Source organism: Phalangium opilio, unplaced genomic scaffold (genome assembly GCF_054372755.1).
Source record: "Phalangium opilio isolate 3A_F unplaced genomic scaffold, DU_Popi_V2 ptg000088l_1, whole genome shotgun sequence".
NCBI lineage: Eukaryota > Metazoa > Arthropoda > Arachnida > Opiliones > Phalangiidae > Phalangium > Phalangium opilio.
Window position 1 is genome coordinate 4760837 of NW_028324193.1, and position 7546 is coordinate 4768382.

Below are 7546 nucleotides of genomic sequence, written 5' to 3' on the forward strand. Positions count from 1 at the left end.
GGCGACATCTCGAGGATTTTTCATTATTATAAAATAGGAAGAGTTTTGAGAAATTATCCGCGATTGGCTACCCTTGGGAAACAGTTGTTGAGTAATAATAATAACCGTATACCCTAAATGATGCGATGTCACGCACACTAAATCGGCAATATGAGTTTGTTTAAATAATTGACTAGCTAAATCGTCTAGTATCAAGTAGGAGTCGCGATTCATTTCCCAAAAGTCCGGATCCGCCGTTGGCAAGCCTTGAATAAACTGAATTCCCGGAATCAATTGTTTCAATTTTTCGTAGTTTGGCTGCCAGGCGGCGTAGCAATAAATAACCTTTTTATGCGGTGGGTCAAACATAAGCTGATGATTTCCGTTATCCTTTGGCGAAAGCGTTGGTCGTTGATGAGGTTAAAGTTCACGCGAGACTCGGAGGGTAGCTGGTACACACGCACTACAGAAGAAAACACGACGGATTTATGCGCACGCGCACTTTTTCGTTTCCCGACCGCTCGTTGTTGGTGGCTGGGCATGTTTGGATTAGAGGCTCGCAAACATCCTCGCCCTCGCTGGTCGGGAATTCGGGAAACCCCTGACGCAGTGGTTTATTGTTGCACGGTTTTTTGGAAACCATCGGACACGATGGGCTGTGTTTCCGATGTTCCCTCGATGGATGGTCCGTGCAACGCCACTGGTACAAGGCGATGCCGCAAAAGGCGCAGCGCGTCGTCTGTGTTTCTACATCTGCAAGATAGAAACCGTCTTTGGCCAGGGCTTCGATAGGAACGCAAGATTCCCACAAGCCCTCAAAAGTATGTCTTCGCCTAGCCTCGTAATTCATGCGAAAGAGATGTTGAAGCGGGTGTTGCCTCTTTGAAACCGTAGGGTCGACTGGTTGTCAAATCGGCGTTCAACAATCTCTTATTCGAGGTTTGGCGAAATCTTTTGGTGATTTTAACGGTCTCTAGCTGCAGCTTGTATTTATCCCGTTTAAAATTAAAAGGGACATTGACTGTAACTTCCTTTTCCGGGTTCATCGCTACACTTTCAAAGGTTTCAAAGTCAAGTTTTTCAAGATTTTCTCGATTTAACATCAACCCTTTAATTTTCTTGACTTCTTTTCCTTTGCTAGTGCGAAACGAGTAACTTTTGGCACCGGTACTACAAAAGGAAGTTATATAATCACCGCCGAGTTCGTCCGCCCAGCAACCAATATGATTGCCAGTTGGAATGTCAAACTTTCCCGGTAGATGGCGGTAGATTATCGAGTCGGTGTCACAATGCAAAGCTGCGCGGTCTAATTGAAGCAGCATCTTGTTCAATTCGAGTCGCCCGTAGCAAGAAACAAAGCTCCCCACAATGGCCGACCCCAGTTTGTAGTCTAGAATGTAATCGCTTTTGGCTTTGTACGATAAGAGAGCGATCGACTCTGTAACTGGCCGTAAGTCGACTAATTCCAGAGTGTAATCGCTCGCGTATCGTATCAATTCGTAATAATTGTTGATAAAGATGCTGCGAATCTTTCCCGTATTCAGAGCCATGCGACCCCAAAGAGAATTTAAATTAATTTTAGCGATATTACGCAGGGAAGGATTTGATTGAATATCCGCCACGGTCAGAGAAAGCTTTTCATTCTTGTTTATATCGGCGATATATGCCTCTTTTTGCAGAGGCGTTTGCGCGTGAGCGGGAAATCCGGAATTCTTCACTTTCAAGGCGATAAAATCAGTCATGTACTGGGCGAAGAAATATTCCGTTTTTGGATAATGGTACACCTCGAATATATCGAGGAGTTTATAACCATGTTCCATAGCGGCATAGACTTCGACCGTTGGCCAGACTGATTCGAAAGCCCGTTCATTAACAGTGTGATCGCAGATTTCCGCTCGCAATTCTAGGCACGTGCGACAGAGGGCGTAAGCTAATTTACCACCGCTGCGAAAGGGAATTAAGGGAATGTGGAGATCTTGAGGGGCCAACAGACGACAACTCATAACGCCAAAATACCACCCTGGCGATTTGTCAAAATCTCTGTTATAGATTATGGGGTGGCCGCTAGGGTATGGACAATCGCGACAAACTTTCGAGTACAAAGAAATAATATCCTTGTAGAAAATTTTCTCCTCACCTTGCACGTGGCAGTTAAGAACAAAATTTTCCGTTCGTCCCCCATAGAGAGCGCTACGGGCTGATATTTGAGGTCGAAAAGTTAAACTTTTGCAGAAAGCCTTTGCTTCGGCGTTTTCTTTTAAAAGCTTAGCAAATTGACACTCAAAAATCGAGGTATATTCATACCCGACCATCTTCTCTTTAATAAACAGCTCTCTATCTAGAGTCCGTTCGTACAGAAATCTGTTGCTGGCTTTGAGTTGGGTATTGTAGGCATTAAGTTTTTGACATGGACAACCGTGAAAGTAGCAACCGTGGAAATCGTAGATTTTGGGCGGAGTTTCGCTATAGCCGTCGACTAAATAGCGCCCCACCCGATATTCACCCCCATAGCTTAAAGCCGTTCGCAATTTTATATTTTCCGTTTTCTCCACCCAAGCGAGATATTTTAAGCTAATCTGACTGTGATTAAATTTTGCGTTATAGCCGTTAGAAGGAACAATACCCATGCTGTAAGGTTTATAGTAATTGTTAAGATAAATAGTGGTTAAAGCACCCGCCAAAGTAATATTTTTTAAGCAAAAAGGGTCTAATTTTGTTAGATCTACGTAAATTTTTCTAAAAGCTTCGACGACTTGTCTTAGGACTTTGACGTCTTGAATGCAATATTTAATAAGCTCCTCTTTGATGTTGTAAATAGATCCTTCCATTGACGCGTACCAAGCTTGAAAATCTCGATAATCATTGGCTTTCATTTGAGCTACGTTAAAGTACGAAGCTTCAGGGATGACCCCAATGTAATTAAGATTTTCTTCGGTATGAAAATCAAATGGAAAGAATCCTTTCGCCACATCGCCGAGGCTAAACATGCTGGTGAAATTACGCAGAGGTTGACTTATGTAATTAAAGCTATCGAGGAATCTAATTTGCGGTCCCTCAAGATGAATCATTAAAATTTTACTACCGTCAAAAATAACGGCAGGGGTGACGTGTCTATGGACTAAAGCGTTAAGAATTAAGAAGTTATCAAAAGCTTTCGCGTAATGAGCTACGACTTGAGTGTTAGTAAAGCGCGGTTGGTACGTCTTACGTTTCTGTCCAGTCAAAACTACCTGCTCTACGCTAAATAAATAATTTAAAAATTGCTCGACGCAATTGGCGCCGTAAAAAATTTTAGTTTCAAAGCCAGCTTCAGTCTCTACGTCACAAACTAATAAAATAGGGACGTGGATATTATTTCTAAGAATAGTCTCAATGTCGTAATAAATAAACCGCGAGGCTTTCATTTTGGTTTCCAAAGGCATAACAAAATGTTCACCTGGCGGATGGACTATTTTACACTGAGAGCATTTGGGATTGCAGTCGTGATCGTCACCCATCAGTCGCCCACATTCTAAACATCGTTTTTGGCTCGCGCAGGTGCCATTAAGTAAATGAGTTTCGTAGCAGGGGCCAGGAAAGAAGTAGCGGTGGCATTCGTCGCAACGTTTTAAAGCATCCTCGTTGGTTAAATGAAAAGCTTCTCCTTGACACCGAAAACATATATAGGGCTTTGTATCCTCGGGGCATTTATGCTCTTTTAACAATTCGTATTTGTAAAAGGATTTTAAGCATAAATCGCAAGAGGTAACACCGCCCATCATGCCGTGCCAAGTTTTCGCGGGGTGGATATGGTCGCCAATTTTTAATAAATAGATAAATTTAGGAGCTTGGGGGCCTTTGAAAAATATGGTAAAATTATTCGCAGCATCAATTATCACGATTCTATAATGGGAAGCTAAATAATTTTGAAATTTTTGAATATCTTCTAGAGTAACAAAACCTTCGGAGACTCCGGCTTTCCTGTGCAAGATTTTTGCAATATTACCCACAAGGGTGCTATCGCGTTTCAGTTTTTTGAAATTGTTCTGGTTAAAGGGCTGACCTTGCTTTTTTTGACGATAAAAATTGCGATCGGCCAGCTCTTTACCCAAAACTAAACTCCGAGCAAAACAAAGGTTATCATTGTTCTCCATAAAAATAAATTGGTTATTTTGTTTAACGAAATAATCCAAATTAACCAAAGTTCTATTTTTTATGGACTTATAATAAACTCCTATATTCGCGTCGAGGTTTAGAAAAATTATGTCAAACTGAAAATCTTCACCATTAAAGACAAAGTCCCGACTAGATTGCGTTACTCTATAAATGGTTCGCATGATTCGCTTACTGGTAAATTTGTCAATTTTTATAAATTTAATATTAACGGGAGTCGTCAATCCGGGGGAGCTTAAAACAAATCGAACCCGATTATACCCGGGATTCTCGGTTACTAATTTACGTATAACTTCGTCGAGAATTTTTCGAAAAATTCGAAAAAAATCTCTTGTTGGGATGTCATTCAAATTTTTAAAAGCTATACGCAAATCGATTTGTTTACAATGCCACTTGCGACTCGTTTTGTCAATCTGCCGCTCAATTGTGTAGTACCGGTTTACCTGTGCGTGTTCATCTCTGTCGCTACCCTCCGAGTCACTCCCGCTGCTGCCGCTGCTCGAACTCATTTTTTGAATCTCTATCAGAAATAAAAAAAATTGGAACAAAATTTTGGTTTGTAAATTTATTGTTAATAAGATACGTACTTTGCTAGGCGGCTGCTGAGCGGCTTCTGCGTCGTTCTTCACGTCGTCCACCAAGCGATGGAATGCGTTAAGGAGTTTAATGGCGTCTTTGTTTTTAGCGTCAACGACTCTTTTTAGCCGCTTATGTCTACACTCCCACAGTTTGTCCGCCTGGGCGTCTTTTATATCTTTAAATTTGTAGACACTTATGTCTACAAAATAGTCCCCTTTTCGCGGGGGGATTTTAGTTTCGAAATATTGCCCGTCGCTTCTCAAGCGATAGGACCCCTCAACCCCGTTGACGCCGACAACGTGTTTCTGCAACACGTCCTGGACAAACTCCTCGTCGTCAGAATCGAGGAGGATCTCAACGGGGTCGGGTTTTACAAATTGACTCAGCGTTCGTTGACCGCTGCTGGATCCTTGTCGATTATTAGGAGAAGACGGTGGAGATTCAAACATAGATTGAGACTCTTGGTACTTGTTCATGGCTGGATCGATTGTGAGAATCCAATACCAATGCTCAAGCTTTTATACCCAAAATCTTAGACCATTTTTTTTTAGAATACAGGCTTAGACATGGTTTTTTTTATTAAGAGTTTAAAAAATATAATTATGTCTGATACGCTATTTTTAATTTGACCTAAAAAACATTTTTTTATTGTGGAGTTGGTACTAAAGATTATAGAAGACATTTGGATATCTATCTATATAAAAAATACCTCTATAGTTTAATATTAATATACATTTATTTAGATTTAAATCATGTTAAAAAACAATTTCCGTCCCTCCCAAAGTAATTAGTTTTAACCTTCACTAATAAATTGTTTTTCTTATATAAAGCGATCTCGTGAGAATTATTCAAATTATTCGAAACACGCCTAAACAAGCTTTTGCATACGAATAACATTTGTCCCCTTAGGCATTTATCAAAGTAACTTCTTTTTAACCTTCGCTAAAGGGTTTTTTTATATAACACGATCTCGTTTGAATTATTTAAAACACACCTAGACAACTTTTTTGCATACGAAAAAAAACTTAGACCTCGGAGAGATTTTGTAATTTTATGCCTATATATCTAATTAACTTTTTTGCTATTTATTGAATTTTAAGAATCTTGAAAGTATTGCCTAGACACTATTAGATTTGACCTCGCTAATTTTGTATATAAGCCCCAAGTTTCAAATTGAAAGTTATCAGTTGTTTAACTTCTGTTTCTGAAACACTATCCCAAAAAACTTTAAGATGTCTTTTTCGACCGCTCCTCGTCTGCCCTGCCTGCCCGTGATCAAAATCCATCCGGCAGCGCTTACTCCCCGTCGTGCCACCCCCCAGTCGGCCGGACTGGACTTATATTGTCCAGTGGATACCGTAATCGACCCTCACGGTATCAAAATCGTGTCGACTGGGTTAGGTGTGATGCTGCCCGAGAACAGCTACGGCCGCATTGTTGGCCGTAGCAGTTTAACGGCCCAAGGGCTGTTTGTCGCCGAGGGGACGATAGGTATGTTTATTAGTTATTTTATAGTGCGTAAAAGTATAATAATTCTTAACAATAATAGACGCCGACTATCGGGGACCCCTAAAAGTCGTCATCGCCAACGTCGGGGACACCGCCTACAATATTCGGCGGGGCAATAGGCTTGCCCAATTGATAGTGACCCCGGTTATATTGCTAAGACCGGTGGAAACGGCGGTAAATATTTTCAAGTTTTTAATTTAGGTTTCAACATGTAACACATTTTTATGTTGTTTCTAGAGTCTGACCCCTACATCACGTGGCACTGGGGGGTTCGGCTCGACCGGTGTTTAATCTTTTTAAATGGTGGTGGGTTTTTCATATAAATATTTGTTATTGTATATATTATATTGTTTGTTATTAAAAAATTTTTATTTCTATATTTGTTATTCTTGTCAGACTTATAATTATAGGCTTATTTTCTAACTCCACCTTAATTAACCTATTCAATGATATTATCTCTTTACTTACGCTCCGCCTAATGTGACAAATAGGATCCAATTAAAACTGCCGCTTAACTCTCTAGTATGTTACATATAGCACGTACTAGCAATTTAAATATCATTTGCTATCATAGCCCTCGCAATATGTTGTGCCTCATTTTCTTTTTTGTTTACGGGTTAATAGTCAACGTTTTGTTAACTCTTTACGAAATTGAACGGCGAAGCAGAAAACAATTAGAAAATAAACCCAAACGTCCCTCCGCCGATTGCACTTCCGAGTCAAATAACGATACAGGGTCAACGTGAAAAATGAACTCTTTAAAACATGTTTGTTTATCCTTGCTGGTTGTTGATTATTTTGTAATATATATTCTGTATTTATTTATCACCCATATCTGTACATCTTATAAAAAGTAAATATTTAATGTCTTAAAATCTGTGTTTTTTATTAACTTTAGGCTTACAGAAAGCTGGAGTGGTTAAAGGGCAACACCCAATGTTAGCAAGCCAGGGATGACGTCAAGGTTGACTATAGTTTTAGTTTTAGTTTAAGTTAAGAAGATGATGTCATGGGGGGTTGAAACTAACAGCTCGGGCTAGTCCAGACTTGTCTGAAAAGTTTGGTTTGAGTCTGGTGGATGGGGAGAGGGCGGCCATCTTGGGGTGGCGGCCATCTTGGATCCGTGGCTATTTGTATAGTCCCTACTACTTCGGTCTACTCAAGCCAAATATAACCCGTAAGGTGAAGGTTCAAAGTAGGTATTTTCTTAAGTAGCTGTGATCTTATTTTTGAAAAGTTAGTTTGTATTTTAGTTTATTTAGTCTTTATGCACAGTCACGGTTAGTTAACCAATTTGGCCACTAACAATAGAGGATGACTTCTTATG

The 7546-nt window shown here is 40.1% G+C and overlaps 1 long non-coding RNA gene across 1 annotated transcript; it reads right to left on the minus strand.

Moving 5' to 3' along the window:
• Window positions 1-576: 576 nt before the first annotated feature.
• Window positions 577-4796, minus strand: LOC149649530 (uncharacterized). Its single transcript, XR_016371676.1, has 3 exons — window positions 4719-4796; window positions 4575-4651; window positions 577-732 (listed from the first exon to the last, which is right to left on the minus strand). It is a non-coding gene; the product is annotated as an uncharacterized LOC149649530 (long non-coding RNA).
• Between the last annotated feature and the right edge of the window lie 2750 nt (window positions 4797-7546).